The following is a 19,143-nucleotide window of genomic DNA, read 5'->3' as shown; positions in this document are numbered from 1 at the left end:
CTGACCATTTTATTCATGGAATTTTCTGATTATTCAGAAGATTGTTTTTATTTGCACTGTAAAATTTTAAATGAAATTCCATGCTGCATGTACACACACCCACACATACACACAAAAAAAATATACACACAATTTGCCAGGTTGGGATAATTTATCAAAGACAAATAAATGCTCTTTTGACACAGGAAGAGCAACTAACCATTTGCAGGAGAAGTGTCTCTAATTACTTCTTTTCCTACTAATCTCAAGATAGAAAAATGCCATCCAATTATTCAGCCATTTTCATTATATCATCCAGACTAGCTGACTTGAGACATGAGAAATATTCTTGTGCTTTTTTATGCAATGCTTTAGGCCTAACCAAGGACCTCCTAAAATTTTTATATCAGTTCTTACAAGGATAAGATCTTTTTCCTAATATAGGCAAAGATCAGGACATTTTATCCCTTTTAACCATATTTATGCTTGAGTCTTTTTTTTTTCTTTTTCTTGTACTGAATCTTAGAATTGGATTGTATCCAAGACTGACTTATACTTAATTAAATTCACTGGGATTTTCCACAAAGTTTTAAAAGTACATGTACTTGTAAAGATACTGTTGGGTCAAATCATGTAGATAGGATCAAAAAGCATAACATGAAGGAAAATGTAGTTTTAGAATCATTTTGAAGTTATTGCAACTTAGAATAAAATATCAGCCCAATTATTCTGCTCCAGCTAGACATTTTAGAAACATACTTTCTAACCACCTACAGCAAGTTTTTCTTTCCTTTTATTTAATACTAAATGTATTCTGCCTTGGAGTTTGGATAGATATATAAACAGTTTTATCACTGATTTAGGTTTAATGATTATTTATCTTTTTTTTTTTAATTTACTGTATCTATTTAGTGTCAGGAACTATACTATCAGTGAGGACACAGTAATTAACAAAATAGGGGGAAAATCATGTAAAAGTTCCTTCCTACAGAGATCATATATTCTTATAATAAAGTTAAACAATTTTAATAAAGTAAGTGACGTCATTTAGTTTCAGTTCAGTCACTCAGTTGTGTCCAACTCTTTGTGACCCCATGGACTGCAGCACACCAGGATTCCCTATCCATCACGAACTCCCGGGGGCTTACTCAAACTCATGTCCATAGTTTGATGCCATCCAACAATTTTATCCTCTGCTGTCCCCTTCTCCTCCCACCTTTAATATTTCCCAGCATCAGGGTTTTCTCCGATGAGTCAGTTCTTCACATCGGTGGCCAAAGTGTTGGAGTTTCAGCTTCAGCATCAGTCCTTCCAATGAATATTCAGGACTGATTTCCTTTAGGATGGACTGGTTGGATCTCCATGCAGTCCAAGGGACTCTCAAGAGTCTTCTCCAACACCACAGTTCAAAAGCATCTATTCTTCAGCACTCAGCTCTCTTTATATCCAACTCTCACATCCATATATAACTACTGGAAAAAGCATAGCTTTGACTAGATGGACCTTTTTGGTAAAGTAAGATCATAGTCACTCCTTACAAGACAGTGAATTACAAATAGTAAAGTGACAGAAACTTGAAAGGAGATTGAGTCAGACCCACTTACTGATCTTAGAGAGTCTCCAAGAGAGGCAGGAAGCAATTGGGATTCACTTTGGGGAGATAGATGCTGATAGCAGCCATTTTGGGGAGCTATCCTCCAACAGGACACTGGTGCTGGCAAGCTTCGTTTTGAAATTCTCCCTCTAGGTTTTTAGTCATAGGACCCAGTCTCATCCACTAGCCAGCCAATCCATAAAATTTAACCAAATAGATGTCTTCCTCCATGTTATACATGATGTCAGGAGGTGAAATGTGTGTTATACCTTCTGGGTGAACAGCAGTGTGTCGGAAGGAGGAACAGTGGATTGGAAAGAAGAAAAGTTTAGAGTAAGAAAAACCTGTTAGCATCTTATTTCTCCCATTTAACAGGTATGGAACTTTGGGCATACTATTTCACCTCACGGAAACTTAGTGTCTCATGTAAAATTGTTCATTTAACCTTAGAGTATTCTTGTGAAGATTAAATTAGATACTACATGTATCCCCATCATGTTTGCCTTTTGTTGAAATCTACTCCAAATGTTTTAACTCACTGATGCTTCCAGAGCTCATTCTTCAGCTTTAGGATTCCAGTTGTCATCCTGTCTTGTAGCTATGTCAATTGAATTGTTTTGTGACCAAATCAGTTATAATATAATTTGCATAAAATGAAAATGGCATACATTTGAAAAAAAATAAGCAAAAAAACCCAGAAAAATCTCTGAACAAGCCCTTTAGATATGTGGATGATTGTATTTTTCAAAAATTAATACAACATCACTCATCCCATGTGCTGTTAACACTATGTGACTTTGTCACTTTCAAATCACATGGTGTCATCTATTTCTCTACTGCCTCAACCCTGAGCAGGGTATCTGACTGCTTTGAGCAACAGAAGATGGTGAAAATAGGAGTAAGCTAGTTTGGTGATAAGTTCTTAACTGGTGTGACACTTTCTACTGTCTTCCACTGGGATCCCTGAGCATCATGTCAAAAGTCTGACTATTCTACTGAAGAAAACCAGCTGACCTGCAACTAAATGAATAGGGAGAGAAACCTCATGGGTCCCTTCCAGCCAGCACTTCCGAGATACCATGCATGCAGATTAAGTTGGCCTGGATACTATGGGCAATCCAGTTATCAGCTGAATATCACAGAGTGATTTCAGCCCATGACATCTGAAGCAGAAGAAATATCCAGTCAATCTCTGCATGAATTCTTGGCCCATAAATTTTTGAGATAAATAAACTGATTGCTTTAAGTCAAGAAAATGCAGTCTTATGCATGTAGCAAAAGATAATCAGAGAAAAAGGGGAAATGTGCTTCCATAACAAAAATTTAAAGCATCTGGCATTGGCTTCGTGCCAGAAGACTGATTGCAGCTGGAAGGGTTTTGAACAGTCTGTAATTAGAGGCTTACAAAGGAACTGTTATCTTTGCTGGAAAGGTTGGGCCATACCATCAACTACAGTAACTAGAAAATCGAAACAGATACTTTGATTAAAATTTCCAAGTAGAATATTGAAAGTGCCAGCTGTTTCTTTTAGAAGTGTTCAGCTCAGATCAGTTCAGTAGCTCAGTTGGGTCTGACTCTTTGCGACCCCATGAATCGCAGCACTCCAGGCCTCCCTGTCCATCACCAACTCCCGGAGTTTACTCAAACTCATGTCCATCGAGTCAGTGACGCCATCCAGCCATCTCATCCTCTGCCGTCTCCTTCTTCTCCTGCCCCAAATTCCTCCCAGCATCAGGGTCTTTTCCAATGAGTCAACTCTTTCACAGCATCATCTTTCAGGATTTGAAACAGCTCAACTGGAATTCCATCACCTACTCTAGCTTTGTTCATAGTGATGCTTTCCAAGGCCCACTTGACTTCACATTCCAGGATGGCTCTAGGTGAGTTATCACACCATCGTGATTATCTGGGTCCTGAAGATCTTTTGTGTACAGTTCTTCTGTGTATTCTTGCCACCTCTTCTTAATATCTTCTGCTTCTGTTAGGTTCATACCATTTCTGTCCTTTATCGAGAGCATCTTTGCATGAAATGTTTCCTTGGGATCTCTAATTTTCTTGAAGAGATCTCTAGTCTTTCCCATTCTGTTGTTTTCCTCTATTTCTTTGCATTGATCACTGAGGAAGGCTTTCTTATCTCTCCTTGCTGTTCTTTGGTACTCTTCATTCAGATCCTTATATCTTTCCTTTTCTCCTTTGCTTTTCGTTTCTCTTCTTTTCACAGCTATTCGTAAGGCCTCCCCAGATAGCCATTTTGCTTTCTTGCATTTCTTTTCCATGGGGATGGTCTTGATCCCTGTCTCCTGTACAATGTCACGAACCTCCATCCATAGTTCATCAGGCACTCTATCTATCAGATCTAGTCTCTTAAATCTATTTCTCACTTCCACTGTATAATCATAAGGGATTTGATTTAGGTCTTATCTGAATGGTCTAGTGGTTTTCCCTACTTTCTTCAATTTAACTCTGAATTTGGCAATAAGGAGTTCATGATCTGAGCCACAGTCAGCTCTTGGTCTTGTATTTGCTGACTGTATAGAGCTTCTCCATCTTTGGCTGCAAAGAATATAATCAATCTGATTTTGGTGTTGACCATCCGGTGATGTCCACGTGTAGAGTCTTCTCTTGTGTTGTTGGAAGAGGGTGTTTGCTATGACCATTGCATTCTCTTGGCAGAACTGTATTAGCCTTTGCCCTGCTTCATTCCGTGCTCCAAGACCAAATTTGCCTGTTACTCCAGGTGTTTCTTGACTTTCTACTTTTGCATTCCAGTCCCCTATAATGAAAAGGACATCTTTTGGGGGTGTTAGTGAGAGGGTAACAGGCAGTAAGGCCAGGGGTCTCAAACAGAGGAAATAGCCTGCAAGTGTCAGATATTTTTATCTCTCTTAAGCTGCAGGAGGAAACAAACTAGAGATATTTTTCTTCTCTATACTAATTTAAAAGGAAGTTTCTCTTAAAATACTGTGTTGCCATAATGACACCTGGTTTTACCTGAAGTTAACTATTCTCAAACCTTGAGTGCCGGGAGCCAGCGAGGGAAATCCTACCCGTGGCAAAGGTCAATTGCGGAAGAGGCCTGACAGGGAAAGGCTAATCAGGATTTGAGGAACCCCCTGGACTTACCTGAGCATCTACCCCAAAGAAAACCGGAGTCTGACTGCCTTACTATCTTACGCCTCTTACCAAGTCCTCTAATACTTACGGGGGCTTCCCCCCAACCACCTTTCTCTGAAAACATTAATTCAGAGCTATAGTTAAAAAGTTCTCCTCGGCTTAAGAGGAGTGTTCCAATCCAAGCCCCTCTGATAGCTTTCTAACTTGCATGACAAGTTTGTCCGTGCTCTTACAACTATGACTGTTTACAGGCTCCCAGCCATGCAAGGACAGAAAGCCTAATATTCTAAAATACAGGAATTTGTTGAAGAAGCTAAAATCATTAGAATAGTACTAAAAAAGCATTGTCGAATCAATGCTTGCTGCAAAGTTTCCTCTATCTATTGTATCCTTGGAAATATATTAATCACATATACAGAAAATAAGTAGTAGCCTTTTATTTAACCACATCAGATCTTAAGTTAATAAATCCCTTTCTTGTAGCTCACTACACCCTTGCTTTATAGGAATGTAACTTTGTCATGTGTTTTGGAGAATAGCACCTGACTTTAGGAAAATCAACTTAAAAGAATATAAGCCTTTTTCTAGCTAACTAACCTTTGTTAGGAGAGAGGGCCATAAACTGTTAGCAGGCCACCTGGCCAGAAGATGATGTAAACCACCTAAAACTTTTGTATATCAGGAGACATACAAAAATAAGCCCTGATCCTGATAAGGGTCAAGACTGCTGACCCCGCGTGATTTTGGCGTGACTCTATACCTCTCTTTCTCTATTTTTTATGTGCACAATTTAGGGTATAAAAACAGCACTGGAAAATAAAGTTTTGGGCCTTGCTCACTGAAGCTTGGTCTCCCCGTGTCGTTCTTTCTCTTTTTCCATCCTTTTCTCTATTCTCCTTTTTCTGGTTGAGATCCTTAGAGCGCTGGGCCCTCTGAGTTTACTTATCTGCCTGGGCTTCTAAGACCCACTCGAGGGGGTGCCCTGGTGGGGTACCTCCAGTGATTCAAGAGGGCACCTGCGGCCTACGTAAACAGAGCAAGCCCCGTGCTGGGGTTTTATTGGTTTCCTGCGTAAACCAAGGAATCATCAGCCCCTGTCTCTCTCTCTCTCTCTCTCTCTCTTGCTGACGCTGACACGGTTCATCCCGAGGATACCCTTGGCCATATCGAGGCTGGTCCCCAATACTTGAGTTAACCAATGCACTTTTCTTATGGAAATGTTGGTCTTAAGCTATGTTAATGAACTACACAGTGACCCCAGACTCTTCTTCAAGTTGGTTCTGCCAAATGGCTCAGAAACTACTTGACAAACCAGGATGGTATACTCCGATATTGTTCCCCTAATCTATGTAAACAAAACTATTTGTATGGTAATCTGCCCTTCTACAAGATTCAGGTTAATCATTTTATGGCCCGAGATGAATCATCTGGTGTCAAGATTATCCCAAAATGCATCTTATGGATGAGGGGCCTGGGCCATTCTGAGTTTTAAGATATTCCTTTCTTTCATTAACATATTGCTAATGACTATATAACATCCAGCTGAAGACTATCAGGGGGGTACTCTTTCTGTCCCCTTCTGATGCCTGTGTAAGAAGCTTTCTCTATCTCCTTTATACTTTAATAAAATTTTATTACACAAAAACTCTGAGCTGTCAAGCCTCGATTCTGGCCCTGGATTGAATTCTTCTCCTCCAGAGGCCAAGAATCCCAGCGTCGTTTTGCTTGGCAACAACATTTCATTAGTTCTAAAAGGTCTTTAGGTCTTCATAGAACCATTCATCTTCAGCTTCTTCAGCATTACTGGTTGGGGCATAGGCTTGGATTACCGTGATATTGAATGGTTTGCCTTGGAAACGAACAGAGATCATTCTGTCATTTTTGAGATTGCATCCAAGTACTGCATTGTGGACTCTTTCATTGATGATGATGGCTACTCCTTTTCTTCTAACGGATTCCTGCCCACAGTACTAGATATAATGGTAAGTTGTGATAAATATTGGGGAAAGAGAAATGAGTCACTAAAGTAACTGTTAAATTTTCAAGCAGAATTCAGAAAATAAATTAGCCTGTACTTATTTTTCCATAAAATGGAACTGGTTCCCTTTCCCAGTCGTTCCAAAGTGTCAAACTCTCTTAGAAGAAATGGCATCAAGATAACTGTCATCTCAATATTGTAAATATAAGACTATTTGTTAAGACTTTAGAAGGACTTAAGGTGTGTCTCATAAACAGTTTAACTACATAAAATTATTTCTAAAAGGCTTAAGGGTATTGTCCTACTGCACACAAACTTTAGCCAAAACTTGAGAAGGGTTATTCACAAGATGTTTGTGGATGTGTCCCTTGTTTAATGAAGTAGACTCCGATTTTGAAAAGTCTAAAAAATCTTTAAGAGGGCTACACTGAAAGAAGCACCATAGATTTTCTTTGTGAATAAGAATATCATTTTATCCTGCTTTCATGCAAAAAAACTGTATGTAAGTTTATGTGGAAGAAATAGAATGTTTTCAGCTCATAAGTCTTCCCTTTTTAATTCATAAAATATTTTTTCCAGCTTTATTGAGATGCAATTGACATGTAACACTGTGTAAGTTTAAGAACCCTGGAGGAGGAAATGGCAACCCCCTCCAATATTCTTGCCTGGAAAATTCCACGGACAGAGGAGCCTGGTGGGCTACATTCCTTGGGGTTGCAAAGAGTCAGACACCACTGAGGGACTAACACACACACCCTAGTTGTTTCAAACTTGATGATGATTTAATATAGATACATATTGTGAAATATATGTATGCATATATTCCCAGCTGGCACAGTGGAAAAAGTATCTGCCTGCCAATGCAGGAGATACAAGAGATGCTGGCTTGATCCCTGGGTCGAGAAGATCCCCTTGAGAAGGAAATGGCAACTTACTCCAGTATTCTTGCCTGGAAAATTCTATGAACAGAGGATCCTGGCAGACTGAGGTCCATGGGGTCGCAAAGAGTCAGACATGACTGAGCACAATAACAACAGTATATATACATATATACAATATACATATGTATTATGAAGAGATTGCCATTATAAAGTTAATTAATGCATCCATCTGAAGAAGGAAATGGCAAGGCACTCCACTATTCTTGCCTGGAGAATCCCATGGAGAGAGGAGCCTGGCAGACCAAGGTCCATATGGTGGCAAAGAGTCAGACACAACTGAAGCGAATAAGCACACATGCATGCAAAGCATTCATCACCTCAAATAATTATAATCTGTGTGCATGAGGTGAGAGCATTTAACATCTACTCTCTAGGAAACTTTCAGTATATATTACAATATTGTTAACTATTGTCACCATGCTGTACATCAGATGCCTAAATCTTGTTTATCTTATCAGTGGAATTATTTACCCTTTGAAAAAAATCCTCCAATTTCCGTCATCCATCAGCACTTGGCAGTCAACATTCTACTCTCTGCTTCTGAGTTTTAGTTAAATTTCACATATAAATGAGATCAAATAGTATTGTATTTCTATTTCTGTTTATTTCACTTAGCATAATGCTCTTAAAGTCCCTTCATTCTATATTGTCACAAATGACAGGACTCCCTTCTTTTATATCATTGAATAATATTGCATTATATATATATATATATGAAATTAAAAGACGCTTACTCCTCAGAAGGAAAGTTATGACCAACCTAGATAGTATATTAAAAAGCAGAGACATTACTTACCCAACAAATGTCCATCTAGTCAAGGCTATGGTTTTTCCCGTGGTCATGTATGGATGTGAGAGTTGGACTGTGAAGAAAGCTGATCACCCAAGAATTGATGCTTTTGAACTGTGGTGCTGGAGAAGACTCTTGAGAGTCCCTTGGACTGTAAGGAGATCCAACCAGTCCATTCTAAGGGAGATCAATCCTGGGTGCTCATTGGAAGGACTGATGCTAAAGCTGAAACTGCAATACTTTGGCCACCTCATGTGAAGAGTTGACTCACTGGTAAAGACTCTGATGCTGGGAGGGATTGGGGGCAGGAGGAGAAGGGGACGACAGAGAATGAGATGGCTGGATGGCATCACCGACTCTATGGACATGAGTTTGAGTGAACTCCGGGAGTTGGTGATGGACAGGGAGGCCTGGCGTGCTGTGATTCATGGGGTCGCAAAGAGTCAGACACTACTGAGTGACTGAACTGAACTGATATATATACTATTCTATTATATATAATGTTCCATTCCATATATTTGTGTGTGTATATATATATATATGTATGTAGGTAGGTAGGTATATATGTATGCATTATGGGTTATTTTTTATCCTTTCATGATTCAACGGTCATTTAGATTGTTTACACATCTCCTGTTCTCTGAATAATATCTCAACAGGTTCCTGATTTCATATTCTTGGATATAACCAAAGACATGAAATTCCTGAATCGTATGGCAGTTTTATTTTAAAATTTTTTAGAAACCTTCATAATATTTTTCATAGTGTCTTAACACATGTACACTCCCACCAACAATAGTGGGGTTCCCCTTTCTCTGCATCCCCACAAACATTTATTAACTTCTACATATCTCAGATATCTCATTTTTGTTACAGTTTGTATTTCCCTGATGATTAGTGATTTTGAGCAGTTAAGCACCTTCTAATGTTCCTGTTACTTCCCTGGTGACTAAGAGGTTAAAGCATATGCTTGCAATGCGGGAGACCTGGGTTCGATCCCTGGGTTGGGAAGATCCCCTGGAGAAGGAAATGGCAACCCACTCCAGTATTCTTGCCTGGAGAATCCCATGGACGGAGGAGCCTGGTGGGCTACATTCCATGGGGTTGCAAAGAGCCGGACACGACTGAGCAACTTCACTTTCAATGTTCCTGTTGGCAATTTCTATGTCTTCTTTGGACAAATATCTACTAGAGTTTTTTTCCCACTTAAAATTGACATATTTGGATATGTGTTAGTGAACTGTAGAGTTCCTTATGTAATTTAGAAATTAGCTTTGCAAATATTTTCTCCCATTCCATAAATTACCTTTCCATTGTGTTGATTGTTCCTTTGATGTGAAGATCAACCTACATTAAGAACTTTAGGTCTTGGATTTTAGGTTGATGTCATGCTAGGATCAGACTCAAATGACCTTCTAGCTTTTGCCTTCTTCCTCTGAGAACTCTGAGCTGACATTTTACAAGGTTGACAACATCACTGGGAAGACACTGTTTACATAGTCATGTATCTACATGGAGAAGGAAAGATACCCAGAAGAACTGATTTTCCAGCCATCTTTACCAAGGCATCATTCATATAAGTAAGTCTTCAACCTTCCTTAAGGTCCAGAAATTTGGCTTTGATTAGCAGAGTGACTTCAGACCATATCACACGGAATAGAACAATTGTTCATCAGTCAGTTCAGTTCAGTTCAGTCGCTCAGTAGTGTCTGACTCTTTGCAACCCCATGAATCACAGCACGCCAGGCCTCCCTGTGTATCACCAACTCCCAGAGTTCACTCAAACTCATGTCCATCGAGTCAGTGATGCCATCTAGCCATCTCATTCTCTGTCATCCCCTTCTCCTCCTGCCCCCAATCCCTATCAATTTCTATCTAAATCCGTATACATTCAGATACAGACCAATGTATAGCAAATTTTAGCCTTGTTTGTGGACAGATGTAGGCCTGTGTATGACTAAACACAGATTTATGTATGGCAAGATAGAGACCTGTATGTGCAGACAAATCAAGTCTGTGTGTGATCATATCAAACAGATACGCATATACATATGCAAATGCATTCAGATACGTATTCAGATACTCATCCATGGGTTTTCAGATGCAGACTTAAGTATGGTCTCATACAGTTGTTGATTTTTAGTTTTATCCAACTCTTTGCGACCCTGTGGACTATGGCCTGCCAGGCTCCTCTGTCCATGGGATTCTTCAAGCAAGAATATTGGATTGGGTTGCCATTTCCTTCCGCAGGAGATCTTCCTGACTCAGGAATCAAACCTGTTTCTCTTCATCTCCTGCGTTGAAAATGCATTCTTTACTGTTGAGCCACCCAGAAAGCTCTTTCACATATACAGACATACATGCATATAGTTACAGATCTACAAATCATTGATGATGTACATACATTGTGGTCCTACAAATTCACAGGAGATTGGATGCATATCTGAAGGCGTGATGGGACTCATATTTGTGCATTTTTGGATTCAGGTCTATTAATGCTTGAATATAGACATACACCTGTAGATTTGGGGTTGTGCTATAATTCATGCCAGAATAAGACATTAAGTCCTTTCTGACCAGCTTACTGAAAATGTGAATCCAATATAAGTAAGAAAAGCAAAAGGCAAAATTTTATATACTCCATGGAGATGCTTGTAAATATTTATTAAAATGTCAATCAGTTTTTCACAATATGTGTCTTTTTCTAGATAGGAAAACAAAATATTTAAGCATGTAATTTTCCTCAAAATAAAAATGCAGTCATAGTATTCTAAATATGTCTTTATGGGATGTTTTCCACCTTTGCAAATGATCATAAATCTTAGAAGAGAAGGGGGAAGTAAGGTAGGAGGACAAATAAGAGGAATTAATAATTATGGTGACAGATATTTTCACCTGTTTGAGGAAACTAAGCTCAGATATTTCTTCATCACAAGAAAAATAAATTATTGATGGGTTTAACAATAAATTATTTTGAAAAGTTATTTAAAGCAAAGCAAGAGGCTAAAATTTATAAAGTCAATGGAAGGAAATGGAGTTTTCCAAATGTAATGTGATACAAGGAAGAAAAAAGTGAAATTATATATAAATAGCATCATTATAATAAAAATATCCATTATAATGGCACTAATAATATAAATAAATATTTATATCAAATGTAAGAACAGTAATTAGTTGTAGCAAATATATGTATTTAATATAGGAAGAGTTAATCAAATCAAATTTATCAATAAAAATTCTCACTCCGATAGATTCATAATTCAAGGAACTGACACACTTTATGAAGTGGATTCTATTCCCATATATTGTGTAAGGAACAGGGAACACAAAGACAGTTAAATCACTTTTTCTGACTTGGTGAAGATGGTGACTGCAGCCATGAAATTAAAAGATGCTTACTCCTTGGAAGGAAAGTTATGACCAACCTAGACCACATATTCGGAGAAGGCAATGACAAGCCACTCCAGTACTCTTGCCTAGAAAATCCCATGGATGGAGGAGCCTGATAGGCTGCAGTCCATGGGGTCGCTAAGGGTCGGACACAACTGAGCGACTTCACTTTCACTTTTCACTTTCACACATTGGAGAAGGAAATGGCAACCCACTCCAGTGATCTTGCCTGGAGAATCCCAGGGACGGGGGACCCTGGTGGGCTTCTGTCTATGGGGTCACACAGAGTCGGACACGACTGAAGTGATGCAGCAGCAGCAGCAGACCGCATATTAAAAAGCAGAGACATCACTTTGTCAACAAAGGTCCGTCTAGTTAAGGCTATGGTTATTCCAGTAGTCATGTATGGATGTGAGATTTAGACTGTAAAGAAAGCTGAGTGCAGAAGAATTAATGCTTTTGAACTGTAGTGTTGGAGAAGGCTCTTGAGAGTCCCTTGGACTGTAAGGAGATCCAACCAGTCCATCCTAAAAGAGATCAGTCCTGGGTGTGATTGGAAGGACTGATGCTGAAGATAAAACTCCAATATTTTGGCCACCTGATCCCAAAGAGCTGACTCATTTGAAAAGACCCTGATGCTGGGAAAAATTGATGGCAGGAGAAGAAGGGGACGGTAGAGGATGAGATGTTTAGATTTCATCACTGACTCAATGGACATGAGTTTGGGTAGGCTCCAGGAGTTGGTGATGGACAGGGAAGCCTGGCATGCTGCGGTTCATGGGGTCACAAAGAGTCAGACACGACTGAGTGACTGAACTGAACTGAACAGACTAATGAACAAAGGTAATTAACAAATATTTTTAACTCATCATTTAAAATATCTCTACAAATTAGAAGATTAAATTTCTGTCTTTGATCACTTTGACTGCAAAACAAAGCTTCTCCACTTAAGGTAATAATGCTGCTGCTGTGTCACTTCAGTCGTGTCCGACTCTGTGTGACCCCATAGACAGAAGCCCACCAGGGTCCCCCGTCCCTGGGATTCTCCAGGCAAGAACACTGGAGTGGGTTGCCATTTCCTTCTCCAATGTGTGAAAGTGAAAAGTGAAAGTGAAGTCGCTCAGTTGTGTCCGACCCTTAGCGACCCCATGGACTGCAGCCTACCAGGCTCCTCCATCCATGGGATTTTCTAGGCAAGAGTACTGGAGTGGCTTGCCATTGCCTTCTCTGATTAAAAAGTCTACCAACATCAAATGCTGGAGAATGGCATGGAGAAAGGGGAGTCCTCCGACACTGTTAATGGGATTATAAATTGGTACAGCCACTGTGAAAAACACTTAAGGGAGGTTTCTCAGAAATCTTAAAATAGAAAAACCATATGATATGGCAATCCCACTCCTGGGCATATATCCGAACAAAGCAATAATTTAAAAAGACACACATAAACCTATATTCATAGCAGCAGTATTCACAACAGCCACGACATGGAAACAACCTAAACGTTCACCGACAGATGAATAAAGAAGACGTGTGAGTGTGTGTGTGAGTGTGTGTGTGTATGAGTGTGTGTGTGTGAGTGTGTGTGTGAGTGTGTGTGAGTGTGAGTGTGTGTGAGTGAGTGTGTAAGTGAGTGTGTGTGTGAGTGTGTGTGTGAGTGTGTGTGAGTGTGTGTAATGCAACACTGCTCAGCCATAAAAAGGCACCATTTGCAGCAACACAGCTGGAAGTAGAGCTTGCCGTACTAAGTGAAGTCAGTCAGAAAGACAAAGGCCACACGGCATCAGTTAAATGTGGAATCTCAAATACGACACAAATGAACTTACCTGTAAATCCAAATCAGAGTCACGGATACAGAGAACAGACTGGTGGCCCCCAGAGCAGAGGGGGTTGGGAGAGGGCTGGAGTGGGAGGCTGGGTTAGCAGATACACACTTTCATATGGAGGATGGATAGACAACAAGGTCCTACTGTATAGTGCAGAGAACTGTATTCTATATCCTGGCCTTACACTTGCCCAATTGGTAAAATAACAATGATTTGATTATTTTCTGCATATATACCTTTTTCATTCAGATTATTTTTGTATACTTAACCTCTTTATGATTAGTATTATATCATCTGAAACATCACTCTTCTTCAATAATGATAAGATGCTAAGCTATATAAAAAATAAGATATGAAAATTATCTGACAAATACAAACACAAAATATCTACTTCAAATATTTATGTGGGCTGTCTTTGAGTGGAGAGATGTGAATGAAGGTGTTATGTCTTATTTTTTATTATTGAAAGCTCTGTAATAGGCCTTATTAATTCCAGAAAGATTACATTACTTAAGACAGAAACATAAAAAAAAAAAATCTTCCACTAACTTAAATAAATTAAAATATTAACTAAACCTTAACACAGAACATCAATGTATAGTATCAACAGAGATATTTTACACCCCAAATCTATACATATTTTCATAGTAAATGGTGACAATCTTAAAAATATATTTAAAACAAGATACATATTTTGAACTAGGAAATTAAGAAAACCTTAAAAATATATTTTGATCATTGGAGGTATTCATATAATAAAAGATTTTAATTATGCCCAAGCTATTAAACCTAAGAAAAATTTTACTACAGTTAAAAAATTTATACAAGGCTTTCATGGAAAGAGCAATTTTTTATTGAAAATAGGTGATACCCTTTCCTGTTGCCTCATTTTCTTTTATTAGTCCAGAGCTTTATCATGGCATTTTTCATCTCAGCATTTCTCAGAGTATAGATTAGAGGGTTCAACATAGGAGTGATAATTGTGTAAAACACAGTCACGGATTTGTCAATGGGTAAGGTGGAAGGAGGTCTCACATACATAAAGATACAGGGCACAAAAAAAGGACCACCACAGTAATGTGGGAACCACAGGTGGACAAGGCTTTGCGCCTCCCCTTCTGACTAAGATTCTTCAGGGAGTGCAGGATGACCCCATAGGAGATGAGTAAGAGCATGAAGATGACCACACAGATGGCCCCATCATTGGCAACCACTGTGAGGCCAATAATGTAGGTGTCAGTGCAGGCAAGTTTCAACAAGGGGTACATGTCACAGATGAAGTGGTCAATGACATTGGGGCCACAGAAGGGAAGGCTGTAAACAAGAAGTTGAACTACAGCATGTAAAAACCCACCAACCCAGGCCAGGAGAAGAAGCATAACACACACTCGCTGATTCATGATTGTCAAATAATGCAAGGGTTTGCAGATGGCCACATAGCGGTCATAGGCCATGACCACCAGGAGTAAAATCTCAGCACCACCAAATAAGTGTCCTATAAAAAGCTGGGTCATGCAAGCTTGGAAGGAAATGGTTTTCTTTTCATAGAGTAAATCTATGATCATATTTGGGGTGACTGTAGTCGAATAAACAGCATCCATAAATGATAAGTAACCAAGAAAGAAGTACATACTGGCATCCAGTGTTGGACTGAACACCACAGTCAGGACAATAAGTAGGTTGCCCACCATGGTCACCAGGTAGATGAGCAAGAACACCGCAAACAATATTTTCTGAACCTGGGGACTCTGAGTGAGTCCTATGAGGACAAACTCAGTTACATTTCTCCTTTGTTCCATAGATTTTTCTATATATCATATTTCAGCGCTCAGGACAGAATTAGCTGTAAATATAATTCTTACACATGGCTGCCTGAAAAATTAAGATAATTCTTTTACTTATTGAACCAATAGGCTGTATGGTTATTGTGTTCTAATACTTTCAGAGATTATAATACCAGCTTGATTAAAATATCCTCCCTAACTTCAACAATATTATAAGGAGGAGGCAAGTGATTAGATAAGTCAGTGAAGTTCTATAGATGCTACATCACCTTCTAATGTTTAACATATTAACAAACAATGCTTAGAGCACATTGTCAATTGAACCTATCAATTTAGAAATTTGGAAATACCTGCCCTTTAAAATATCCCCAGATAGAGATATTTGAAGTTGGTTTCCAGGAACACTTGTCATTAGAGAAGGTAAGTCTATTCTGGATCTTTACAATTTTAAACTATGTGGAAAAAGGACACATTACAAAATAAATGAGTTTCCACAACTAGAACTAGATTTTAGTTTAGAAGCTAACTTAATTGTACATATAGCTAATACCTTACACAAAAATAAAAATTGATTAAAGACTCAATAAAAAAAAAAGTAAAGCAAGATTTACTCATATTTACATTACAGCTAGTAAAGATGATTTTCTCCATTTTAATGGTAGAAGAATCTTCTTAACAAATCACTGAAATTCCAAATAGATGTCTTAGAAATTTTCCATTATTTTTAAGGATTTAGGAAAAAATACCACAACATCAATAGGCATAGGTAGTTACTGGAAATCATTTACATTTTATAAGATATAATTGGAAATAATACCTAAAATAGACAAAGATCTCTAAAGAATTAACAGATAAAATATAAATTAAATATAAAATAAATGAATTAAAAACAAGCAATTAAAAAATAACACATCTAAATGGCAAACACACATATGGTTGGATGCTGAAGCTCACCTGTGAAGAGAAAAATAGGAATTTAAGTAATAACTTGCCACAGCAGTATTACTTTGGGTTCTTTAAAGCCACTTGATCAATTTCTACAGATGCTATATCATCTTCTAATTTTTAACATGTTAACAAGCAATGCTTAAAGAACATTATCAATTGAACTTATCATGAAATTTAGAAGTACCTGTCCTTTAAAATACCCCCAGAGAGATACACTTGAAGTTAGTTTCTAGGTACACTTGATGTTAGAGAAGGTAAATCTATTCTAGATCTTTATGATTTGAAAGTATTCTAAAAGAGCATAACATAATAAAACTGATCCCAACGTATTTTAGTAATAGCAAAGGACTCCTAATTTGGTTGATCATGAGAATCAGATAGGAGAACTTTTAAAGGACTGAATTCTCACCCCACCAGTGTACTGTTGCAAAATGGAAAGCCTAGTTCAGAATCTTGTTTCTCAATACACTTCCTGAGTTACCTGCATAAGGAGAAAGACTTTCAATCAATGTTCTGGGCTCTGGTGGCTTCTTCTTTGTCCTTGAGGCACTGATGCCATCTCTGGGAACACAGAGAGCAAGATACATGCAGCATCACTGGACCTTGAACTGGACACTTTTCATGTTTGTAGAAAATCAGATTATTTTCAGTCTTTCAGAAAAATATTACACTTCAAATTGCTGGAATTTTCAGAATGAATCTAAATGTCCGGTTGCCCAAAGAAATTTGATTCTTGATTGTGAGCAGAGATTTAAAATATTCATTGTTGGCAGAATTTCTCCTTCTAAAAAGCAAATATTAAATCAACATTTTGAGTAGAGAGAAAATTGTAAATTCTGTGTGAATTTTCAAACAAAAATTGCTCTTTTTATTTTATAACAATAAAAGTGAAACAGAGAAATAGCATTTACCGAATTTTCATTCTCAATCAGTTTTACTATTCTGTCTTCATTCAGTATTGTTGAATTTTGGGTTTTCTGAAAAATATAGAATACTTTCATATACATACTTTGTATGTATGTATTTATTATGTTTTTGAGTACATTATTTTAATGCATGAAGAAGTCAGTCATGGAACCATTGGTATAGGTTAATACTCTCAGAGGTAAGGGCAAATGTCTGTAAACACTTTATCTACCTTTAAACTACACCACATATAATTGAGGCATTCAATTGGTGCATCTTCAAGAGTGATTTTTGTCTAATTATATTAATTGGGACCTTAATTAGAATTTTGACAATAGACTCTACCTCCAGAGATGCCACCAGATCACCAAGTGGATCTGGACTTAGAGAACTCTTTTGGGGAAAAAGCATAAAAGAACAAATTGAAGTCAAGCCACTAAGAGGGAAAAGTCCAATCTGGATAGAAATGAAATATGTAGAAACTTTCTCTTTTATATCATGACCTCAAAGTCACCAAATCTGTTGAAGTTCATTCTTTTTCTTTGCACATGACATCTGATCTGATTTCCAGAAATGATGAATGCTAACTTCAGAACAAGTCATTTAAAACTTGTTTCTATTGCAGATAAAATTGTCGATAGAATTTTGTGTGAGAGTGAAGAAAGAAAAAAAAAATTGTGGGACTCTTCTATTTATCTCAAAGTGCTCCTCATGGATACTCAATTCAGCAATATAAACAGCACATGAGTGATTAGTCACTCAGTTGTGTGTGACTCTTTGCCACCCTTTGGACCATAGCCCATCAGGCTCCTCTGTACATGGGATTCTCCAGGCAAGAATACTGGAGTGGGTTGCCATGTCTTTCTCCAGGGGGATCTTCCTGTCCCAGGGATCAAACCTACTTCTCTTATGTCTCCTGAATTGGCAGGCAGGTACTTTACCACTAGTGTCACCTGGGAAGACACAGAAAATATATATACATATAATTCAATTGGAAGTTGATAACTAAAATATAACATTTTCCAGCTACTTATGAATTAAACAACATATCTAAATTACTAGTGTATAATTTTGAAAAATAAAATTTCAATAGGAATATAATGGCATACATCTATAAAAGATATATTTAAGATATTTATGAAGAATATATAAACTATATACTGTATTATATGTATATATATATATATATATGAATTGACTGGAGGCAGCAAAAGAAGTGATTAGACACTTATAGCTTTAAAGGCAAGTATTAGAAGACAAGATATATTAAGAAATGAACTAAGCTTCATTGTCAGGAAACTAGAAAAAGAAAAGCAAAATATGCATGGATAATATGGTAAAATGGAAATAGTAAACATTAGACAGAAATCATTGAAATAAACATTAATTGAAAAATAGGGAAAATCTCTGAATGCAGAAATTGCTTCTTTGAAAGTTTGATAAAATTAATAAACTCCTAGCAAAATGAGTTAAGAAAAACATAATAGGAAAAACAAAATATCAATTGTTTGAAATTGAATTGAAATTCAATCAATTGAATTGAAAATGAAAGGACTACACTCACTGCAGATTTTACTGATCTTAGAAAGATGAGAGAAAATATGATAAATAAACTTATGACAATATACTTGCCAACTGAAAGAAAATGGGCCACTGCTATGAAAAACATAACTTTCTCAAAACACTAAGAAAAATAATGAAAAATAGGAATAATCTAATACTCCAGAAAAATGAGACTTCCCTGGTGGCTCAGATGGTAAAGTGTCTGACTACAATGCTGGAGACCTGGGTTCAGTCCCTGGGTTGGGAAGATCTCCTGGAGAAGGAAATGGCAACCCACTCCAGTATTCTTGCCTGGAAAATCCCATGGACAAAGGAGCCTGGTAGGCTACAGT

General features: G+C 37.8%; 1 pseudogene; it reads right to left on the bottom strand.

Moving 5' to 3' along the window:
• Positions 1–14,495: 14,495 nt before the first annotated feature.
• LOC129559958 (olfactory receptor 4A47-like) lies at positions 14,496–15,409 on the bottom strand (annotated as a pseudogene).
• Between the last annotated feature and the right edge of the window lie 3,734 nt (positions 15,410–19,143).

Source organism: Moschus berezovskii, chromosome 16 (genome assembly GCF_049115385.1).
Source record: "Moschus berezovskii isolate FMDL1 chromosome 16, NW_MosBer_1.0, whole genome shotgun sequence".
Lineage (NCBI taxonomy): Eukaryota > Metazoa > Chordata > Mammalia > Artiodactyla > Moschidae > Moschus > Moschus berezovskii.
The sequence above is the reverse complement of the archived record's forward strand: the minus strand, read 5'-3'. Positions and strand labels throughout refer to the sequence as shown.